This window comes from Bombina bombina, chromosome 2 (assembly GCF_027579735.1).
Source record: "Bombina bombina isolate aBomBom1 chromosome 2, aBomBom1.pri, whole genome shotgun sequence".
NCBI classification, from domain to species: domain Eukaryota; kingdom Metazoa; phylum Chordata; class Amphibia; order Anura; family Bombinatoridae; genus Bombina; species Bombina bombina.
Window position 1 is genome coordinate 667276732 of NC_069500.1, and position 22754 is coordinate 667299485.

Genomic DNA, 22754 nt, shown 5'->3' on the forward strand with positions numbered 1-22754 from the left:
CGACACTAACTAAACCTATTAACCTCTAAACCGCACCCCCCCACATCGCCAACACTAACTAAACCTATTAACCCCTAAACCGCCATTCCAAAACATCGCAGACACTAACTAAAGCTATTAACCCCTAAACCGCCATTCACAAACATCGCCAATACTAACTAAACCTATTAACCCCTAAACCGCCGGCCCCCAGATCGCAACAACCTAAATTAAACTATATTAACCCCTAAACCTAACACCCCCTATCTTAAACATAATTAAAATATAACTTAATTAAAGTTACAATTATTAACTAATAATACCTATTAAAATCTAAATAAAAAGTAACTTACCTATAATAAAGTGAAAGGAAATCCTAGCGTTTTACAAGATATTTCATGTAGAAATCTCCTTTATTTGTTTCAATCGATCGCCGTTAGCTGCTACAGCAGCCATGGCTAAAAAATTTTTGCTAAGAGTTGACATTTTCACCTCTTAGCCAGTAGCCGTGCGATAAACCCCTTAACTTTAACATAATTAAAATATAACTAAATTAAAGTTACAATTATTGACTAATAATGCCTATTTAAATCTAAATACAAACGGGTAGTTTACGAGTTTTGCATTATGAGCGGCTTGGTACTAACTTGCAAGTTATTGCCACCGCTCACCTCCCTATATCGCTGCTATTACAGATTTGCAAAAACCCGACGTTAGCAGGCAATATGTCAGCGTTGAGCTCCATACTGCACCCAAATACCAGCGCTGCTTTGAACTGGTTTTACGTGCTCGTGCACGATTTCCCCATAGACATCAATGGGGAGAGCTGGCTAAAAAAAAGCCTAACACCTGCAATAAAGGAGCGTAAAGCTCCGTAACGCAGCCCTATTGATTCCTATGGGGAAATAAAAGTTATGTTTACACCTAACACCCTAACATAAACCCCGAGCCTAAACACCCCTAATCTGCCACCCCCGACATCGCCGACACCTACATTACACTTATTAACCCATAATCTGCCGCCCCGAATGTCGTCGCTGCTACCTACCTACACTTATTAACCCCTAATCTGCCACCCCCAACGTCGCCACCACTATACTAAAGTTATTAACCCCTAAACCTAACCCTAAGTCTAACCCTAACACCCACTAACTTTAATATAATTGAAATCTAAATAAAAATTACTATCATTAACTAAATAATTCCTATTTAAAACTAAATAAATACCTGTAAAATAAACTCTAAGTTAGCTACAATATAATTAATAGTTACTATAGTTACAGCCAATAGGATTGAGCTCGCATTCTATTGGCTGTTCCAATCAGCCAATAGAATGCAAGCTCAATCCTATTGGCTGATTGGATAAGCCAATAGGATTGAAGCTCAATCCTATTGGCTGATTGCATCAGCCAATAGGATTTTTTCAACTTTAATAATCAGAATTCAAGGGACGCCATCTTGGATGACGTCATTTAAAGGAACCTTCATTCTTCAAGATCCAGAGAAAGAAGAGGATGCTCCGCGTCGGATGTCTTGAAGATGAAGCCGCTCCGCGTCAGAAGGATGAAGATAGAAGATGCCGTCTGGATGAAGACTTCTGCCCATCTGGAGGACGACTTCTTGCCGCTTGGATGAAGACTTCTCCTGGCTTCGTTGAAGACTTCTTGCCACTTCGATGAGGACTTCTGCCCGCTTGGATGAGGATGGATGTCCGGTCTTCAAAAGTGGGTCTTCGGGGGTTAGTGTTAGGTTTTTTTGAGGGTTTATTGGGTGGGTTTTATTTTTAGCTTGGGGTTTGGGCTGAAAAAAACAGCTAAATGCCCTTTTAAGGGCAATGCCCATCCAAATGCCCTTTTCAGGGCAATGAGGAGCTTAGGTTTTTTAGATAGGATTTTATTTGGGGGGTTTGGTTGTGTGGGTGGTGGGTTTTACTGTTGGGGGGTTGTTTGTATTTTTTTTTACAGGTAAAAAGAGCTGATTTCTTTGGGGCAATGCCCCGCAAAAGGCCATTTTAAGGGCTATTGGCAGTTTAGTTTAGGCTAGGGTTTTTTTATTTTGGGGGGGCTTTTTATTTTGATAGGGCTATTAGATTAGGTGTAATTAGTTTAAATATTTGATAATTTCTTTTTTATTTTGTGTAATTTAGTTAATTGTATTTAATTAATGTAATTGATTTAATTGTAGTCTAAGGTTAGGTGTTAGTGTAAGACAGGTTAGGTTTTATTTTACAGGTAAATTTGTATTTATTTGAACTAGGTAGCTAGTAAATAGTTAATAACTATTTACTAACTATTCTACCTAGTTAAAATAAATACAAACTTGCCTGTGAAATAAAAATAAAAGCTAAGATAGCTACAATGTAACTATTAGTTATATTGTAGCTAGCTTAGGGTTTATTTTATAGGTAAGTATTTAGTTTTAAATTATATAGTTAATGAGAGTAATTTTTATTTAGATTTATTTTAATTATTTTAAAGTTAGTGGGTGTTAGGCTTAGACTTAGGGTTAGGTTTAAGGGTTAACAACTTTAGTATAGTGGCGGCAATTTTGGGGGCAGCAGATTAGGGGTTAATATTAGTAATGTAGGTTGCGGCGATGTTAGGGACAGCAGATTAGGGGTTAATAATATTTAACTAGTATTTGCAATGCGGGAGTGCGGCAGTTTAGGGGTTAATATGTTTATTATAGGGGCGGCGATGTCGGGAGCGGCAGATTAAGGGTTAATTTTATTTTAGTGTTTGCGATGCGGGAGAGCCTCGGTTTAGGGGTTAATAGGTAGTTTATGGGTGTTAGTGTACTTTGTAACACTTTAGTTATGAGTTTTAAGTTACAGCTTTGTAGCGCAAAACTCATAACTACTGACTTTCAGTTTACGGTACGGATCTTGATGGTATAGGCTGTACCTTCGTAATACCGGTGCTATGGAAGTCCCATTGAAAATTTACAGGTAATAGAGCTGATTACTTTGGGGCAATGCCCCACAAAAGGCCCTTTTAAGGGCTATTTGTAATTTAGTATAGGGTAGGGGCTTTTTTATTTTATTAGGGGGATTTAGTTTAAAAAAAATTTAATTTTTTTTTTTATTTTCTGTAATTTAGTGCTTGTTGTTTTTCGCAATTTAGTTTATTTAATTTAATTGTAGTTAATTGTAGTTAGTTTATGTAATTTAATGATAGTGTAGTGTTAGGTGTAATTGTAATTTAGGTTAGGATTTATATTTATTTAATTGTAGTTATTTTATTTAGATTTATTTAAATTATATTTAAATTAGGGGGGTTAGACTTAGGTTTAGACTTAGGTTTAGGGGTTAATAAATTGAATATAGTAGCGGTAACTATGGGGGCGGCAGATGAGGGGTTAATAAGTGTAATTAGGTTGCAGCGACATTGGGGGGCAGATTAGGGGTTAATAACTACAGGGAGTGCAGAATTATTAGGCAAATGAGTATTTTGACCACATCATCCTCTTTATGCATGTTGTCTTACTCCAAGCTGTATAGGCTCGAAAGCCTACTACCAATTAAGCATATTAGGTGATGTGCATCTCTGTAATGAGAAGGGGTGTGGTCTAATGACATCAACACCCTATATCAGGTGTGCATAATTATTAGGCAACTTCTTTTCCTTTGGCAAAATGGGTCAAAAGAAGGACTTGACAGGCTCAGAAAAGACAAAAATAGTGAGATATCTTGCAGAGGGATGCAGCACTCTTAAAATTGCAAAGCTTCTGAAGCGTGATCATCGAACAATCAAGCGTTTCATTCAAAATAGTCAACAGGGTCGCAAGAAGCGTGTGGAAAAACCAAGGCGCAAAATAACTGCCCATGAACTGAGAAAAGTCAAGCGTGCAGCTGCCAAGATGCCACTTGCCACCAGTTTGGCCATATTTCAGAGCTGCAACATCACTGGAGTGCCTAAAAGCACAAGGTGTGCAATACTCAGAGACATGGCCAAGGTAAGAAAGGCTGAAAGACGACCACCACTGAACAAGACACACAAGCTGAAACGTCAAGACTGGGCCAAGAAATATCTCAAGACTGATTTTTCTAAGGTTTTATGGACTGATGAAATGAGAGTGAGTCTTGATGGGCCAGATGGATGGGCCCGTGGCTGGATTGGTAAAGAGCAGAGAGCTCCAGTCCGACTCAGACGCCAGCAAGGTGGAGGTGGAGTACTGGTTTGGGCTGGTATCATCAAAGATGAGCTTGTGGGGCCTTTTCGGGTTGAAGATGGAGTCAAGCTCAACTCCCAGTCCTACTGCCAGTTTCTGGAAGACACCTTCTTCAAGCAGTGGTACAGGAAGAAGTCTGCATCCTTCAAGAAAAACATGATTTTCATGCAGGACAATGCTCCATCACACGCGTCCCAAGTACTCCACAGCGTGCCTGGCAAGAAAGGGTATAAAAGAAGAAAATCTAATGACATGGCCTCCTTGTTCACCTGATCTGAACCCCATTGAGAACCTGTGGTCCATCATCAAATGTGAGATTTACAAGGAGGGAAAACAGTACACCTCTCTGAACAGTGTCTGGGAGGCTGTGGTTGCTGCTGCACGCAATGTTGATGGTGAACAGATCAAAACACTGACAGAATCCATGGATGGCAGGCTTTTGAGTGTCCTTGCAAAGAAAGGTGGCTATATTGGTCACTGATTTGTTTTTGTTTTGTTTTTGAATGTTAGAAATGTATATTTGTGAATGTTGAGATGTTATATTGGTTTCACTGGTAAAAATAAATAATTGAAATGGGTATATACAGGGAGTGCAGAATTATTAGGCAAGTTGTATTTTTGAGGATTAATTTTATTATTGAACAACAACCATGTTCTCAATGAACCCAAAAAACTCATTAATATCAAAGCTGAATAGTTTTGGAAGTAGTTTTTAGTTTGTTTTTAGTTATAGCTATTTTAGGGGGATATCTGTGTGTGCAGGTGACTATTACTGTGCATAATTATTAAGCAACTTAACAAAAAACAAATATATACCCATTTCAATTATTTATTTTTACCAGTGAAACCAATATAACATCTCAACATTCACAAATATACATTTCTGACATTCAAAAACAAAACAAAAACAAATCAGTGACCAATATAGCCACCTTTCTTTGCAAGGACACTCAAAAGCCTGCCATCCATGGATTCTGTCAGTGTTTTGATCTGTTCACCATCAACATTGCGTGCAGCAGCAACCACAGCCTCCCAGACACTGTTCAGAGAGGTGTACTGTTTTCCCTCCTTGTAAATCTCATATTTGATGATGGACCACAGGTTCTCAATGGGGTTCAGATCAGGTGAACAAGGAGGCCATGTCATTAGATTTTCTTCTTTTATACCCGTTCTTGCCAGCCACGCTGTGGAGTACTTGGACGCGTGTGATGGAGCATTGTCCTGCATGAAAATCCTGTTTTTCTTGAAGGATGCAGACTTCTTCCTGTACCACTGCTTGAAGAAGGTGTCTTCCAGAAACTGGCAATAGGACTGGGAGTTGAGCTTGACTCCATCCTCAACCCGAAAAGGCCCCACAAGCTCATCTTTGATGATACCAGCCCAAACCAGTACTCCACCTCCACCTTGCTGGCGTCTGAGTCGGACTGGAGCTCTCTGCCCTTTACCAATCCAGCCACGGGCCCATCCATCTGGCCCATCAAGACTCACTCTCATTTCATCAGCCCATAAAACCTTAGAAAAATCAGTCTTGAGATATTTCTTGGCCCAGTCTTGACGTTTCAGCTTGTGTGTCTTGTTCAGTGGTGGTCGTCTTTCAGCCTTTCTTACCTTGGCCATGTCTCTGAGTATTGCACACCTTGTGCTTTTGGGCACTCCAGTGATGTTGCAGCTCTGAAATATGGCCAAACTGGTGGCAAGTGGCATCTTGGCAGCTGTACGCTTGACTTTTCTCAGTTCATGGGCAGTTATTTTGCGCCTTGGTTTTTCCACACGCTTCTTGCGACCCTGTTGACTATTTTGAATGAAACGCTTGATTGTTCGATGATCACGCTTCAGAAGCTTTGCAATTTTAAGAGTGCTGCATCCCTCTGCAAGATATCTCACTATTTTTGACTTTTCTGAGCCTGTCAAGTCCTTCTTTTGACCCATTTTGCCAAAGGAAAGGAAGTTGCCTAATAATTATGCACACCTGATATAGGGTGTTAATGTCATTAGACCACACCCCTTCTCATTACACAGATGCACATCACGTAATATGCTTAATTGGTAGTAGGCTTTCGAGCCTATACAGCTTGGAGTAAGACAACATGCATAAAGAGGATGATGTGGTCAAAATACTCATTTGCCTAATAATTCTGCACTCCCTGTATTTGTTTTTTGTTAAGTTGCCTAATAATTATGCACAGTAATAGTCACCTGCACACACAGATATCCCCCTAAAATAGCTATAACTAAAAACAAACTAAAAACTACTTCCAAAACTATTCAGCTTTGATATTAATGAGTTTTTTGGGTTCATTGAGAACATGGTTGTTGTTCAATAATAAAATTAATCCTCAAAAATACAACTTGCCTAATAATTCTGCACTCCCTGTATAATGTAGGTGGCGGCGGTGTCCGGAGCGGCAGATTAGGGGTTAATAATATAATGCAGGTGTTGGCGATGTTGGGAGCGGCAGAGTAGGGGTTAATAAGTATAAGATTAGGGGTGTTTAGACTCGGGGTTCATGTTAGGGTGTTAGGTGTAGACATAAATTTTATTTCCCCATAGGAAACAATGGGGCTGCGTTAGAAGCTGAACGCTGCTTTTTTGCAGGTGTTAGGTTTTTTTCCAGCTGAATCTGCCCCATTGTTTTCTATGGGGAAATCGTGCACGAGCACGTTTAGCCAGCTTACCGCTGACTTAAGCAACGCTGGTATTGAGGTTAGATGTGGAGCTAAATTTTGCTCTACGCTCACCTTTTTGCGGCTAACGGCAGGTTTAAAAAAACCTGTAATACCAGCGTTGTCTTAAGGGAGCGGTGAAAAAAAAGGCTCGTTGGCACCACACCCCTGTTACCGCAAAACTCATAATCTTGGCGAAAGTAACTTCCCTTTGTAATAAAACCTAAGCAAGCTACAATATAACTAATAGTTATATTGTAGCTAGCTTAGGTTTTATTTTTTATTTCACAGGTAAGTTTGTATTTATTTTAACTAAGTAGACTAGTTAGTAAATAGTTAATAACTATTTACTAACTACCTAGTTAAAATAAATACAAACTTACAAGTGAAATAAAAAAAAAACCTAAGCTGCCTTACACTAAAACATACCATTACAAAATTAAAAAAATCTACCATTACAAAAAATAAAAAACACGAACATTACCAAAAATAAAAAAACGTAGGATTACAAAAAATAACAAACAAAATTATCCAAAACAATAAAATGTATTCCTATACTAATACCCTTTAATAAAAAACACCCCAAAATAAAAGAAACCTTAATCTATAATAAACTACCAGGGGCCCTAAAGTTAACAGCTCTTTTGCTACAAAACAAAACAAACACCCCCTTACAGTATACAAACCCCCACCCCGCAAACCCAAAAAATGAAAATAAAGTAAAACCTAATCTACCCATTGCCCTGAAAAGGGCATTTGTATAGGCATTGCCCTTTTAAGGGCATTTAGCTTTTTTGCTGCCCAAGCCCTAATCTAAAATTAAAAAAACCACCCCAAAACGAAAATAGAATGAGAGCTGCTTAAATACTATTGGCTGTTCAAATCAGCCAATAGGGTTTAAGCAGTTCTTATTCTATTGGATGATTTATCATCCAATAGAATGAGAGCTGCTTAAATTCTATTGGCTGATTTGAACAGCCAATAGGATTTTAGCAGCTCAAAATTCTATTGGCTGATTCGAATTTTTCAGCCAATAGGAATGCAAGGGACGCCATCTTGAATCGAGTACCTTGCATTGAAGATTCAGTGTACAGCGGTGACCGTATGAAGAGGATGCTCCGCGCCAGATGTCTTCAGGATGGACCCGCACCACGCTGCCGGGATCAAGATAGAAGATGCCACCTGGATGAAGATTGAAGAGGCTGTCTGGATGAAGACTTCTCGCCGCCTGGATGAAGATCGTTCAAGAGGGACTTCAAAAACTAAGTGGATCGTCGGGGGTTAATGTTAGTTTTTTAAGGTTTTTTTTTTTAGATTAAGGTTTGGGCAGTAAAAGAGCTAAATGCCCTTTTAAGGGCAATGCCCATCCAAATGCCCTTTTCAGGGCAATGGGTAGCTTAGGTTTTTTAGATTTTTTTTTTTTTTTTGTGGGTTTGGGGGGGGTGGGGGTTTGTAATGTTAGTGGGTATTTATATTTTTATTTCATAAACAGAGCTGATTCTTTAGGGCAATGCCCTACAAAAGGCCCTTTTATGGGCCATTGGTAGTTTATTCTAGATTATGTTTTTTATTTTGGGGTGTGTTTTTTTTTTAAATGGCTATTAGAATAGGAATCATTTTTATTATTTTTGATAATTTGTTTGTTATTTTGTGTAATGTTTTTTTTCCGTTTTGGGGTGGGTTTTTATTTTTAGATTAGGGCTTGGGCAGCAAAAGAGCTAAATGCCCTTTTAAGGGCAATGCCCATACAAATGCCCTTTTCAGGGCAATGGGTAGATTAGGTTTTATTTTATTTTTATTTTGTGGGTTCGGGGGTTGGAGGTTTGTATACTGTTAGGGGGTGCTTGTTTTGTAGCAGAAGAGCTGTTAACTTTAGGGCAATGCCCTACAAAAGTAGTTTATTATAGATTAGGGTTTTCTTTTTTTTTTTTTTTTTTTTTTAAAGGGTATTAGAATAGGAATAATTTTTATTGTTTTGGATAGTTTCGCTTGTTTTTTGTAATGCTAGGGTTTTTAATTTTTTTAATTTTAGTGTTTTTTATTTTTTGTAATGGTTGGTTTTTTTTATTTTGTAATGGTATGTTTTAGTGTAAGACAGCTTAGGTTTTATTTTTATTTCACAGGTAAGTTTGTATTTATTTTAACTAGGTAGTTAGTAAATACTTACTATTTACTAACTAGTCTACCTAGTTAAAATAAATACAAACTTATCTGTGAAATAAAACCTAAACTAGCTACAATTTAACTATTAGTTATATTGTAGCTAGCTTAGATTTTATTGCACGTGTAAGTTTGTTTTTAGTTTTAAATAGGTATTATTTAGTTTATAATTGTAACTTTAATTAAGCTCTATTTTAATTATGTTAAAGTTAGGGGGTGTTAGGTTTAGGGTTAGGTTTAGAGTTAGGGAGTGTTAGGTTTAGGGGTAATATAGTTTAATGTAGGTTGTTGCGATGTGGGGGCTAGCGTTTTAGGGGTTAATAGGTTTAGTTAGTATTGGCGATGTTTGTGAACAGCGGTTTCCGGGTTAATAGCTTTAGTTCGTGTCGGTCGATGTGGGGGGTGCGTTTTAGGGGTTAATAAGTTTAGTTTGTGTCTGGGATGTGGGGGGGTGCGGTTTAGGGGTTAATAAGTTTAGTTTGTGTCGGTGATGTTTCAGAACGGCGGTTTAGGGCTTAATAGGTTTAATTAGTGTTGGAGGATGTGGGGGGGTGCGGTTTAGGGGTTAATAGGTTTTGTTTGTGTCGCCGAGGGTGGGGGGTGTGTTTTAGGGGTTAATAAGTTAATTTGTGTCTGCGATGTGAAGGGGTTTGGTTTAGGGGTTAATAGGTGTAGGTAGTGTTAGTGATGTGGGGGGATGGCGATTTAGGGGTTAATAGGTTTAGGTAGTGTTAATGATGTTTTGGAATGGAGGTTTAGGGGTTAATAGGTTTTAATTAGTGTTGGGGATGTGTGGGGGGGTGCGGTTTAGGTGTTAATAGGTTTAGGTAGTGTTAGTGATGTGGGGGATGGCGATTTAGGGGTTATGTTGTGCTAGATAGAGGCGCTGGTTCTCTGTTTTCAGCTATGTATAGAGGCACTGGTTCTCTGTTATCAGCTGTACGCTCCTTCCCCACTTTATCTCACTTGTCCTCAATCTCTAGGTGCAAGGAACAAGGCTGAGGCATCAAAAGTAAATATTCCAAATGTCCGGCTCTCTCCTGTTGTTAACAAAAGCGATTCCACAGATTTTTTAATAAAAAACTGTATTTATTAAGCTCAACGCGTTTCCACGGACCCAGCCGTCTTTCTCAAGAGCAGTAAAAAGTTTAAAAGTGCTTTACATACCAGATAGCATACCTTGCCGCTCCACAGGCGTTCTTTATATACATAATTATCAAACGGTACCTGTTTCCCCATTGGAGGAGAAACTGGCTTACACTCGTTACAAGAAATTATCTCTCTATTGATATCTTATTTAAAAAATAAACATGACATCGATACCTAAATATCTTAACAAATTTTAAAATATACACATATAAAGTATTCTTTTGGAATCGCTGTTTAGCCGGTTTTCAGTTCCCTTTCGAGTTGTATTGGCTTGTCAGTTCCCATTCAGGTCCGATCTAGATCACATGATTTCAGCTATCCAATGGGAATGAGTGCCATTCTAGATGCGATCGCGATCACATGATATTAAAGACCAATGTAAACGTCGCTGCTTCTTTTGTATAAATTAAACAAAAATTAACAGGACCATTCATTAATATAATAGATAACAAAATGTTACATACAATAAAATGTCATTCACTTTCATTCAGAAAAGTATACTGATATTTCTATTATTGAAATATTTACTATTATCGCTGGTTATATAGAAAATTTGCTACCTTCGCTGGTTCTACATCAGTGTCATTAAGACCAGTATATTCATTGATGTTGATAGCAAAAGAACAACTTTGCAAAGTGGTAATTGCATATACATAAAAATATAAAATGATATATATAAAAGATGATATATATAAAAAATAAAAATAAAAACTAAGAAATATAAACTCTATGCAAATTATTGTAACAATTTCCCTCAAAGTTAGTTTTTTTTTGTTTTTTTTAGAAATCATAAGTCCTTAGATTTACATTCAATTGATATGTGACTTATTTATATTAACTTCTTGATTTACCATTGTTAGAGTTGATATATTCCAAATTTATTACACAAAGGCTGCTATTTTGGTGCCTTTATTGAGACCCCATTGTGCATAAGCTCTCTTTGGTCTAGTTGTTTTGCTAAATTTCCCCCTCTCCTATGTAGTTTTACTCTATATCTAGCACAACATATCGATTTGCACAGTGTTCAAAGAGAGAATGTGAGACGGCTGCAGTTCAGAAACTCAAAGGAAAGTATTCACCCATATTGTATACTCTTTGTATGTACTCGATATAGGGGTTAATAGCTTTATTTAGTGGCGGAGTGGGTGGCCGCGGATTTAACATAATTTTGTTTCGGCAATCACCGGAACATTAGCTAGAAATAATGATTCGGTCTGTAATAAAGATTCGGTCCGACAATAATAATAATTCAGTAACGCATCAGAATTTCAAAATTCGGAACAACACAAATAAATTACGAAACCGAATTATCGACACATACCAAATTATTACAAATGTCTCCAACCAAATTTTTTTTACTGCCCGAATCAAAACTAAGCAAACCAAATTTTTCGATCTACTTTCCAATTTACTTTTATCATCAAATTTGCTTTGCTTTTTTAGTATTCTTTGTGGATAGCTAAACCTAAGTGGGCTCATATGCTAGTTTCTAAGCTGTTGAACTGCCTCTTATCTCAGTGCATTTTGACAGTTAGACACTGCTAGTTCAAGTGTGTTATAAAGATAACATTGTGCTCACTCTTGTGGAGTTATTTAAGAGTCAGCACTGATTGGCTAAAATGCATGTCTGTCAAAAGAACTGAGATAAGGGGCAGTCTGCAGAGGCTTAGAAACAAGGTAATCACAGAGGTAAAAAGTGTATTAATATAGCAGTGATGGTTATGCAAAACTGGGGAATGTGTAATAAAGGGATTATCTATATTTTTAAACAATAAAGATTCTGCAGTAGACTGTCCCTTTAACGACGATACTCGTTGCCACCATTTTAAATCATTTACAACAGCAATGAGAACTAGGCAAATAGCATTAAGATTATTTCCAAAGTATAGTAGGGTTTCATTAAAATCAGTATCTTACTGACAATACAGCCAGTGTATTACTTCACTTTACACTCCCTTTTTTTCTGTGTTGGCCTTTCTGGTTTGGAAATAAGTAATGTTAAAGCAATCCTGCAATATTTACTGTGTGCTTTTAGATTTGGTCACTTGTTCCAGAGCCCTAAACTTGTTTTTATGAATCAATAAAAGTGGGATAGTTAGATATAAGCAGGTTGGTAACACCAAGGAACTGCTAAGATATCCACCGCCTCCGCCTGAGGATCCCTGGACCTGGACAGGTACCTGGAAAGTTTCTTGTTTAGATGGGAAGCCATCAGATTTATTTCTGGAAAACCCCACATCTGAACAATCTGAGAAAACACATCTGGATGGAGCGACCACTCCCCCAGATGTAAAGTCTGACGGCTGAGAATGCGCTTCCCAATTGTCTACACCTGGGATATGAACCACAGAAATTAGACAGGAGCTGCATTCCGCCCAAACAAGTATCCGAAATACTTCTTTCATAGCTTAGGGACTGTGAGTCCCACCCTGATGATTGACATATGCCACAGTTGTGATATTGTCTGTCTGAAAACAAATGAACGGTTCTCTCTTCAACAGAGGCCAAACTTGAAGCGCCCTGAAAATAGCACAGAGTTCTAAAACATTGATTGATAACCTCGCCTCTTGAGATTTCCAAACCCCTTGTGCTGTCAGATCCGCAGACAGCTCCCCAACCTGAAAGACTTGCATCTGTTGTGATAATAGTTCAGGTTGGACGAACAAAAGAAGCCCCTTGAACTATACAATGGCGATCTAACCACCAAGTCAGAGTTAGTCGAACATTGGGATTTAAGGATATTAATTGTGATATCTTTGTAAAATCCCTGCACCATTGATTCAGCATACAAAGCTGGAGAGGTCTCATATGAAGTCATGAGACCTAAAACTTCCATGCCCATAGCTACTGAAGGGAATGATTGAGACTGAAGGTTCTGACTAGCTGAAACCAATTTTAATCGTCTCTTGTCTGTAGAGTCATGGACACTGCATCTATCTTGAAACCTAAAAAGGTGACCCTTGTCTGAGGAATCAAGGAACTTTTTGGTAAATTGATCCTCCAACCATGTTTTTGAAGAAACAACACTAGTTGATTTGTGTGAGATTCTGCAGAATGTAAAAACTGAGCTAGTACCAAGATATTGTCCAAATAAGGAAACAACGCAATACCCCGTTCTCTGATTACAGAGAGTAGGGCACCGAGAAACTTTGAAAAGATTCTTGGAGCTGTCGCTAAGCCAAATGGAAGAGCGACAAATTGGTAATGCTTGTCTAAAAAAGAGAATCTCCGAAACTGATAGTGGTCTGGATGAATCGGAATATGAAGATATGCATCCTGTAAGTCTATCGTGGACATATAATGCCCTTGCTGAACAAAAGGCAGAATAGTCACCATTTTGAAAGTTGTCAATCTTACAAAACGATTCAAAATTTTCAGATCTAGAACTGGCCTGAATGAATTTTCTTTCTTTGGGACAATGAATAGATTTGAATAAAACCCCAGACCCTGTTCCTAAAATGGATCTGGTATGATTACCCCTGAAAGCTCCTGGTCTGAAACAAATTTCAGAAAAGCCTGAGCCTTTATTGGGTTTGCCGATATGCGTGAGAGAAAAATTCTTCTCACAAGAGGTCTTACTCTGAAACCTATTCGGTACCCTTGAGAGACAATACTCTGAATCCATTGATTTTGGACAGAATCTGCCCAAATGCTCTGGAAGAATCTTAATCTGCCCCCTACCAGCTGAGCTGGAATGAGGGCCGCACCTTCATGCAGACTTGGGGCCTGGCTTTGGTTTCATAAACGGCTTGGATTTATTCCAACTTGAAGGTACGATGCTAACAGACTGGACATAAAAATATATTGTACATAAAAATATATTGTACAATATATTTTTATGTCCAGTCTGTTAGCATCATAATTATACAACTATAGCTTCACCTTTTGCAATAAACCATTTTTGTTTTAGTAATTATACCAGGATCTTCAGGATCAGGGCTGTTGATATTATATTATTTTAACCTCATTATTTTAACTCAGGGTTCCATGAATAAGTTTTTAAATTTGTTAATTAATTTGTTGATTATTAAATATTGTTAAGATTTTATGCGCAACATTGGAAAGTTTTGTGTCACTCCACACATGTCCACATGGTTACTGCCTTAAAAGTCAGTCACTCTCTCCTATTATTATTATTATATCCCATTCCTCAGCCATAGGCGCTATACACACCCATATTATATTATAAGGTGTTGGACTGGGAATGAGTCTGTATGCATATGTGTGTCTATATAGATATCTATATAGTTATCTATATATATATAGAAATATATAATCTCTCTCTTGTCTCTCTCCTCTCTCTCTTTTTCTCCTCTGTCTACTGTCTGTTCTCTCTCTACCATTTCTTCTCTCTCTCCCTCTCTTCTCTTTCTCTCACCTTTCTCTCTCTCTCTCCCTCTCCTCTCTCTATACTCTTTACTCTCTCTCCTCACTCTCTCTCTCTCTCATAATTTTATATAATTAATCCATTTCATAGGCACTTACTAATCACCAACAACCATCAGGGTGCTAACACGACAGCTTGTGTATATATATTACATAAGTGAGTACTCACTGGATTTCCAAACAGTAACAAAACTTAGCATTTATATTTTCTCATAAAAACATAGCAGAATCACAGTATGATGTTTCAGTGCCACGCAAGCACCTTTATAAAATGCCTCCACCACTGGCCATAACAAATGAAAGCGCTTTACCGCCATAGCATTTTTTAAAGTTGTCCTGTCCTTACATATGCCCAATTGGCTACTCGTGGTGTCCTGCATGTGACTACGCCCTCCATTGTGTCATCTTTTACATCATATTTCCAATACCTTCCCATTTAACTCCAAGAGCACTGGATTGAATAAGAGAAAGCTAGCAATTCTTACTCTACTAAATGACACAGCTTTAGGACACCTTACTTTTACTTATCTAGCCCACCATGGTGTCATAATCTGTATGCCATTTAGCTTAAAGGGACATTCAACACTAAATAAATGCTAGATAAAATGATGCATTCAAAGAAAAGATTAATCTGAGAATAACATGTAGATGTATTTTTTAAAGTTTCATTAGCTGTTTAAATATTGACATTAGTGTAAAGTTTTAGTGTCTATAAAACAATTGGAGCTGCCATCTTGTAACTTAGGTTACCATCTCTGCTGTGGCCAATTAGGGACAGTTATAAATAGGTCAGTGTGCAGCCAATGGCTTTGTGGAATATAACAGTGTTCTGCACTTCCATTTCTAACAGGAACTGAAAATCTCGCAATTTCAGAATGGAATTACAGGAAAAGGGGACAAAATAAATAATGAAAGTATATTGCAGACTTTCTTCTATATACGCAATTTTTCATTTTATATTACCACCTCAAAGTGTCTAATGTCCTTTTAAATGCACACACAATTATTAAATATTGTAAGATTTCTTGTAAAGAGCAGGACAATCTAGAGGGGTAGTGAACAAGGGACAAGGCACAGACGATATGGCATGCAAGCAAACCCATTTATCATGAAAAATATAATAATATTTAAAAACAAATATATGCCTTTCATTAAAACATTATAAATAACTTAACCTAGACCTCTGTTTAATGGTATTAACAACAATACCAGCAAAATACAAACTTCAGAACCCCAAGGAGTATGTTACATTACTGTCATTGACCTATGCACGACCATTATTTATAGCATTTTAACTGGCTCAATTCAGATCAAATAACATCCTCAGTTGTCATTATTTATGGTAGCTGGGGACATACAAAAACATGCTTATGTCAACATGAACTAGTGTGATTCCTCCAAAGGCTATTGTCATGTTTCATCCATAAAAAGTCCAAAACAGAATTTAACCCTTTAGGGACTACTGTGTCCAAACGATAGATCCACTCTGTTTCCAATTGTAAAAGTATTTTACCTCGATCACCTTCTCTATTTAATGGGGGTACATGATTAATAATCATAATTTGCAAATAAGCAGGGCTGAGATTAGCTAATGCTAAATGGTGTGCCACAGGCTGCTCTGAGGAGCCACTTTTAATAGCCTCTCAAATAGCAAACTATTCTCTCTCTGAAAGAAGTCACTATTTTCCCCACATAGAAGAGGGAACATGAGCAAACCAAAATATAGATCACGTAATTTCTTGTGCAGGTCAGACTATGTAAAATCTTAAAACCCTTTCTTTGATACAGATGTTGAAAATTTGACCCAGTTAGCATCCCATGACAGGTGGTTCAATCTCCACATTTGAAGCACCCTAATTGTGACAACTTAAGTCAAGACTGTTTCTGATAACAATGATTAGGGTCAGCTTTGATATATATATATATATATATCCTTGAAATTTCTTGCTCGACGATAGGCTACCCTTGGTGGTTGTATATGTGTGAATGGTAACGATCTATCTGTATGCACAATGTCCCAATTCTGTTGTATATTTATTCCAAGTTTAATGCATAGGGGTAAAGCTGTGTGATAAAGCTGTACCAATTGATAAAGTGAGCATTGGCATCTTTCTATTATTGAATCCAGTGCTCTTGGAGTTAAAGGGACAGCCAAGTCAAAGTTAAACTTTCATGATTCAGATAGGGCATGCAATTTTAAACAACTTACCACTTTACTTGTATCATCACATTTGCTTTGCTCTCTTGTTATTCTTTGTTGAAAGCTTAGCCTAGGTAGGCTTATGTGCTAATTTCTAAGCCTTTGAAGGCCGCCTTTTATCTTAGTGCATTTTGACAGTTTTTCACAGCTAGACAGCGGTAGTTTATGTGTGCCATATAGATAAAAAAAAATCTCACTCCCGTGGAGTTATTTATGAGTCAGCACTGATTGGATAAAATGCAACGCTGTCTAAAGAAATGAGATGAGGGGGCAGTCTACAGATACTTAGATAAAAGGTAATCACAGAAGTAAAAAGTGTATTAATATAACAGTGCTGGGGAATTCCTTTTAAACAAAAACAATGTTGGTAATAGACTGTCCATTTAAATGGGAAGAGGACAATGAGTAGCTGATTTGGCATATATAGCTATAAAAGTAAGTGCTATGGAGGTAAAGAGTTTTCATTTGTTACAACCAACTGTGATGGCAATTGATAAAGGTACCTGAGTGTAACCAACATATCATGTTGTTACTACGTTTTTATTAGGAGCGGAAATAGAAGCTTTAGAAAAAAAGTTTATTACTGTTTGGAAATCTAGTGATTGCTAACCTATGTAATATATATATATATATATATATATATATATATATATATATATATATATATATATATATATGTGTGCGTGTGTGTGTGTGTGTGTGTGTGTGTGTGTGTGTGTGTGTAAGATGTATATAGGAAGTGGCGCTGGATACATCCAGATAGGAACAATATGTAAGTGTATTTGCAGCCCTAGCAGGGCCGCCATCAGGGGGTGACAGGGGTGACTCCTGTCAGGGGCCCAATGGGCTGGGGGGGCCCATGAGGCAAGAACTAAAAAAAAAAAAAAAAAAAAAAAAAAAAAATTTTTTTTTTTTTTTTTTTAAATTTTGGCAGCCACCAGTGGGTACTACAGCAGAGTGCTAATTGAGCATGGGAAATGTTATTACAAGGAGTAAAGTATTAGCATTTGAGAGGATTTCTGAGTGTGCACTAAACCACTATGCACAGTGTGAGACAGACTTGGCACTTTGTTTGTACAGTGTGTGCCTGAGTCAGACGGCAGATCACTTTCATTTGCAGAGGAGGTAGGACTTACTTAGCAAATGATTTTTATTTCTTTGTGCAATTTAAGATTGTAACTTCAGTGTGGTAGTAGTTGTATGGTGGGGCCAGGGGTCCATAAAACACATTTTTTTTAGCAGCAGTGTATTTATGATTATTTGACAATGCTGTAGAAATTCTATATTTAAAACCATGCAGAAATGTTTCCCCCTCAATACACAAATGATATATATTACATTCCAGTTTACTGCCCCTTTATGCAAGGACTTTCCAGATACAAGGAGGCATTTTATCAAAGATTTTTACATCTGCATAACATGTTATACTCTGAGACTAAGATTGCTCAGTGTTGGAAATGAGACAGGTTAACTTAAAACTGTTCAGTTTACTCTACAGCTGACTTAATTTTGAAATGCATACCAACAAGCTTAAATCCTGCATTTAACCAGATCTAATGGTATGAGTACCACAGCTTATGGTTCCACCAAGATCATATAGAGTACAGCATTTTCAAAATCCACAAGTACAGCAGACAGATAGGAACATTTGTACACTATATTTGAAGTGGTGCTCTTGGTTGGGGAAAATGGGGAAAATATCAAACAAACATATGTCAACCTTTTAAAAGTACTTTTCTTCATCTAGCCATCTACCCAGATCATTAATGTACAATTTTGAATTCACAGAATTATTTTTGTCTGCACATTTACCAATATGATTCTTTAAAAAGTGATCTCTTAATTTCTGCATTTTTTTTTATCATGCATGTCACACACTGTTGATTTAGGGGATGCAAGGTGCATAAATGTTTCCTCCTGTGATTGTTCCTGTGGGTGTCTGTGTTTATGTCTTTGTGCTTTGGTTTGTGTCTCTATGAGTGTGTATGTATTTTTTTCTGTTGGTATCTCTGTGAGGGTGGGTGTGTATGTCTTTGTGCATTTTCTGTGGATGTCTGTGAGGGTGTGTGCATATGTTTTTGAGCTTTTTCTATGGGTGTCTCTGTGAGGGTGGGCGTGTGTTTGTCTTTGTGTATTTTCTCTGGATGCCTCTGTGAGGGTGGGTGTGTATGTCTCTGTTTTCTGTGGATGTCTCTGTGAGGGTGTGTGTGTGTGTATGTATGTCTGTGTTTTCTGTGGATGTAGGGTGTGTATTTTCTGTGGGTGTCTCTGTGAGGGTGTGTGTATGTCTTTGTGTGTTTTCTGTGGATGTCTCAGTGAGGGTGTATATGTATGTCTTTCTGTGTTTTCTGTGGGTATATTTGTGTGTGTGTGTATGTCTTTGTGTGTTTTCTGAGACTGTCTCTGTTGGTGTTTCCTTGGGTGTATGTGCAAGTTTGAGTTTGTGTGTGTCCATTGTCTGTTCCTTTTTAGGACATTTTGACCTTACTACTGATTATTCACATCTTTCTACAGACTTTGAGACTAATGAGACCTTTCCGGAAGTCACCAATCTACCATTTAACCTTAAAATTATTGTTTAGGCAGTTCAGGGCCCTTCCTTTCAGCCACTGCATGCTGTTGTCATCATTTAGTTGGCATCTTCCTTTACAAAAAGATAATAAGAACTCCATATTTTGTTTTCTAAATCTCCTTTTTTTACAAAACTGTAGTTTACCTTATTACTTGTCAGGTCAATGTAAAAAGTGCTAAGTGTCTGTTTGGGTGTCTATTTCTCAGTTTCTTTGCGTGTTTGCTAGAGTGTCTATATGTGAATCCTTATGTGTGAGTGTGTGTGTGTGTGTTTCAGTGTATGTTACTACCTTTACAACATTTCCAAGTTTAAATAGACACTTAAGAATAAAGTGCATATACGTTTTAGTCACTTGGTCAAAAAATGCACATGTCAAAGGAGGGGGGCCCTGATCAATGGTTAAGTCAGGGGCCCCAAAATTTCTAGTGGCGGCCCTGAGCCCTAGAGACACTATCTAGATGATAGGGACCCCTACTTCCCCATCACCAGATAGAATGTAGTAATAGTGTACAATAAAGGGGTGGGGAAAGACAGACCACAGAACATATAAGGGAAGACTCTAGTGGCGCAACCTATATAGTGGTGTAACAATAAATGAGTAATATCAGGGTAAGTATGTTTCAAATCGGTAGTAAGATCAGTAACTTTATAAACTACTTGTTAGATGAATAAATCTGTGGACCCACTAAGGTATACACACAAATAACATATACAGTTTACAAAGCATTGCACAAAATACAGATTAAATTAATCTGAATATACAGATTGATAGACATAGATAATTCGATAAATGAGGCTAGGTATCCCTGAAAAAATATAAAAATGGTGTTCAATATATTGCAAGTATGCCCTGATTGAGCAAAAAATAAATGGACTGGTATGATAGTAGCAATATATATATAGTCTTAAATTTAGGTCCTTTTTAGGAACAAAGTCAAATAGAGCTCTTATTAGATTCTTAGTTCAAAGACATAAACTGGAACAGAAAGAATAAAAGCGAATTTTAATTTAAATAATTTAAGCTTTATTGGAGAAATTCCTTAAAAGTCAATGTCGATGTTTCGGCCACAAGTCGGGCCTTTATCAAGACATGTCATATGAGTATGGCATAATGCGAACATTGAAGCAGCATCAAGCCACCCTCCCAGCATCAATATTCTACCTATTGACGCTGGGAGGGCGGCTTGATGTCGCTTCTATGTTCGCATTTTGCCATATTTGTATGACATGTTGTCTTGATAAAGGCCCCACTTGTGGCCGAAACATCGACATTGACTTTTAAGGAATTTCTCCTATAAAGCTTGAATTATTTAAATTAAAATTCCTGTGAGTGCCCATACCTACAAGACTGTTTTATTTATATATATATATATATATATATATATATATATATATATATATATATATATATATATATATATATATTTATATATATATATATATATATATATATACACTCAAAGATATGAGGTCTTAGGTGTTAGAAAGAAAAGGCAAGCAAAGGGCTTTAACATTGAGATACATACATATAAATGTTTAAATATGTAATGTATATAAATAAATATATATATATATATATGTGTGTGTAGATATGTATGTATGTATTTATATGGGTATATATATTTTTAAAGACATATAGACAAATATAAACGCATAAATACATATGTATACATATATAGACATAAATATATAAGTGCATTGGAGCCCTTTGCATTCAAGTAGTGAACATATGAAAAATAATATTTATGCAATATTCATACTTAATAAAGTGCTATACTGTGTATTATAAAATATATATATATATATATATATATATATATATATATATATATTGTACTAAAATACCATCAAATATACATAGAAATATATATTTATGAATAAATAGAACATATTCTGCTATGTGAAATATTAATATTTTAATGTCAGGTTAGCGTGCTTGAGAATATGCAATTGAGTTTGCACACTAGTAGGGTGTTATGTTCTTTCCCAGTATTTTTACTCCATTGATTTTTATGGGGGAATACATTATGCAATCGTGATATTCTTTCTTTGTCTTTTTGTGCACATCGGGTTAGAGCACAAGTGAAAAACATAATTTATGTAAGAACTTACCTGATAAATTCATTTCTTTCATATTAGCAAGAGTCCATGAGCTAGTGACGTATGGGATATACATTCCTACCAGGAGGGTCAAAGTTTCCCAAACCTCAAAATGCCTACAAATACACCCCTCACCACACCCACAATTCAGTTTAACGAATAGCCAAGAAGTGGGGTGATAAAAAAGTGCGAAAGCATATAAAATAAGGAATTGGAATAATTGTGCTTTATACAAAATCATAACCACCACAAAAAAAGGGCGGGCCTCATGGACTCTTGCTAATATGAAAGAAATGAATTTATCAGGTAAGTTCTTACATAAATTATGTTTTCTTTCATGTAATTAGCAAGAGTCCATGAGCTAGTGACGTATGGGATAATGATTACCCAAGATGTGGATCTTTTCCACACAAGAGTCACTAGAGAGGGAGGGATAAAATAAAGACAGCCAATTCCTGCTGAAAATAATCCACACCCAAAATAAAGTTTAACGAAAAACATAAGCAGAAGATTCAAACTGAATTGTGGGTGTGGTGAGGGGTGTATTTGTAGGCATTTTGAGGTTTGGGAAACTTTGCCCCTCCTGGTAGGAATGTATATCCCATACGTCACTAGCTCATGGACTCTTGCTAATTACATGAAAGAAACCTTTTATTTTCAAGTTGTAATACGAGCGCTACCCAATGCGTGCAAAAAGCTTACTTCTAGCATGAGTTAGCATTCAAGCGGGAGTGTTAAATACCACTCCACTTGTAATCTGTCCTTAGTATTTAATGCCCCTTTAACAGCAGCTGGCAGTTATGAAAATACCTTCCTTTGTGAAGTATTGGGACTGTTCTTAAAGTTCACATGACTATAGTTTCATTTCTTTCTATTGTCTGTTGTCCCAGTACATATTTATTTCTACTCCTCCTGCTGAGTTTTGACAGATTTGAAAGATTAGAAGGTGAAGCACTTTACTAGGTGAAGGGCTACACAAACAGTTTCTTGTAAAACAAGTTTAGCTGCATTGTTAAAATAGATAAAATATTTATTTTCACCTAAATGCTAATACTTTTTTTTTAAGTCTGGCCCACACGCTCCATAATTTTCAGATGACCTTGGAAGAAACTAATTATGTATATTTCATAGATGATATTACAAGCAAGAACTAGAATAGGAGTTTGGCTTAAGTGTGCACTGCATTGAGTTGTGTCACAGCTAGGGATGGGCAAATGTTTTGCAGCATTCGAAAATTGAAACAAATTTTAACACATTAGTTCGTTTTGATTTTCGAATGTTTGCACAACATTCTAACATTCGTTTTATATAATAGTATTTCTAATGCTTTCTTTAAATGTAATATTCAATTTGAATTATATATATATATTTGTA

General features: G+C 36.8%; 1 protein-coding gene across 1 annotated transcript in view; it reads left to right on the top strand.

Annotated features, from left to right (window-relative positions):
• The window catches only part of LOC128649376 (prostaglandin reductase 1-like), a 54750-nt gene that overhangs the window by 12663 nt on the left and 19333 nt on the right, over positions 1-22754 (top strand). The gene's annotated exons all lie outside the window — the stretch shown is intronic.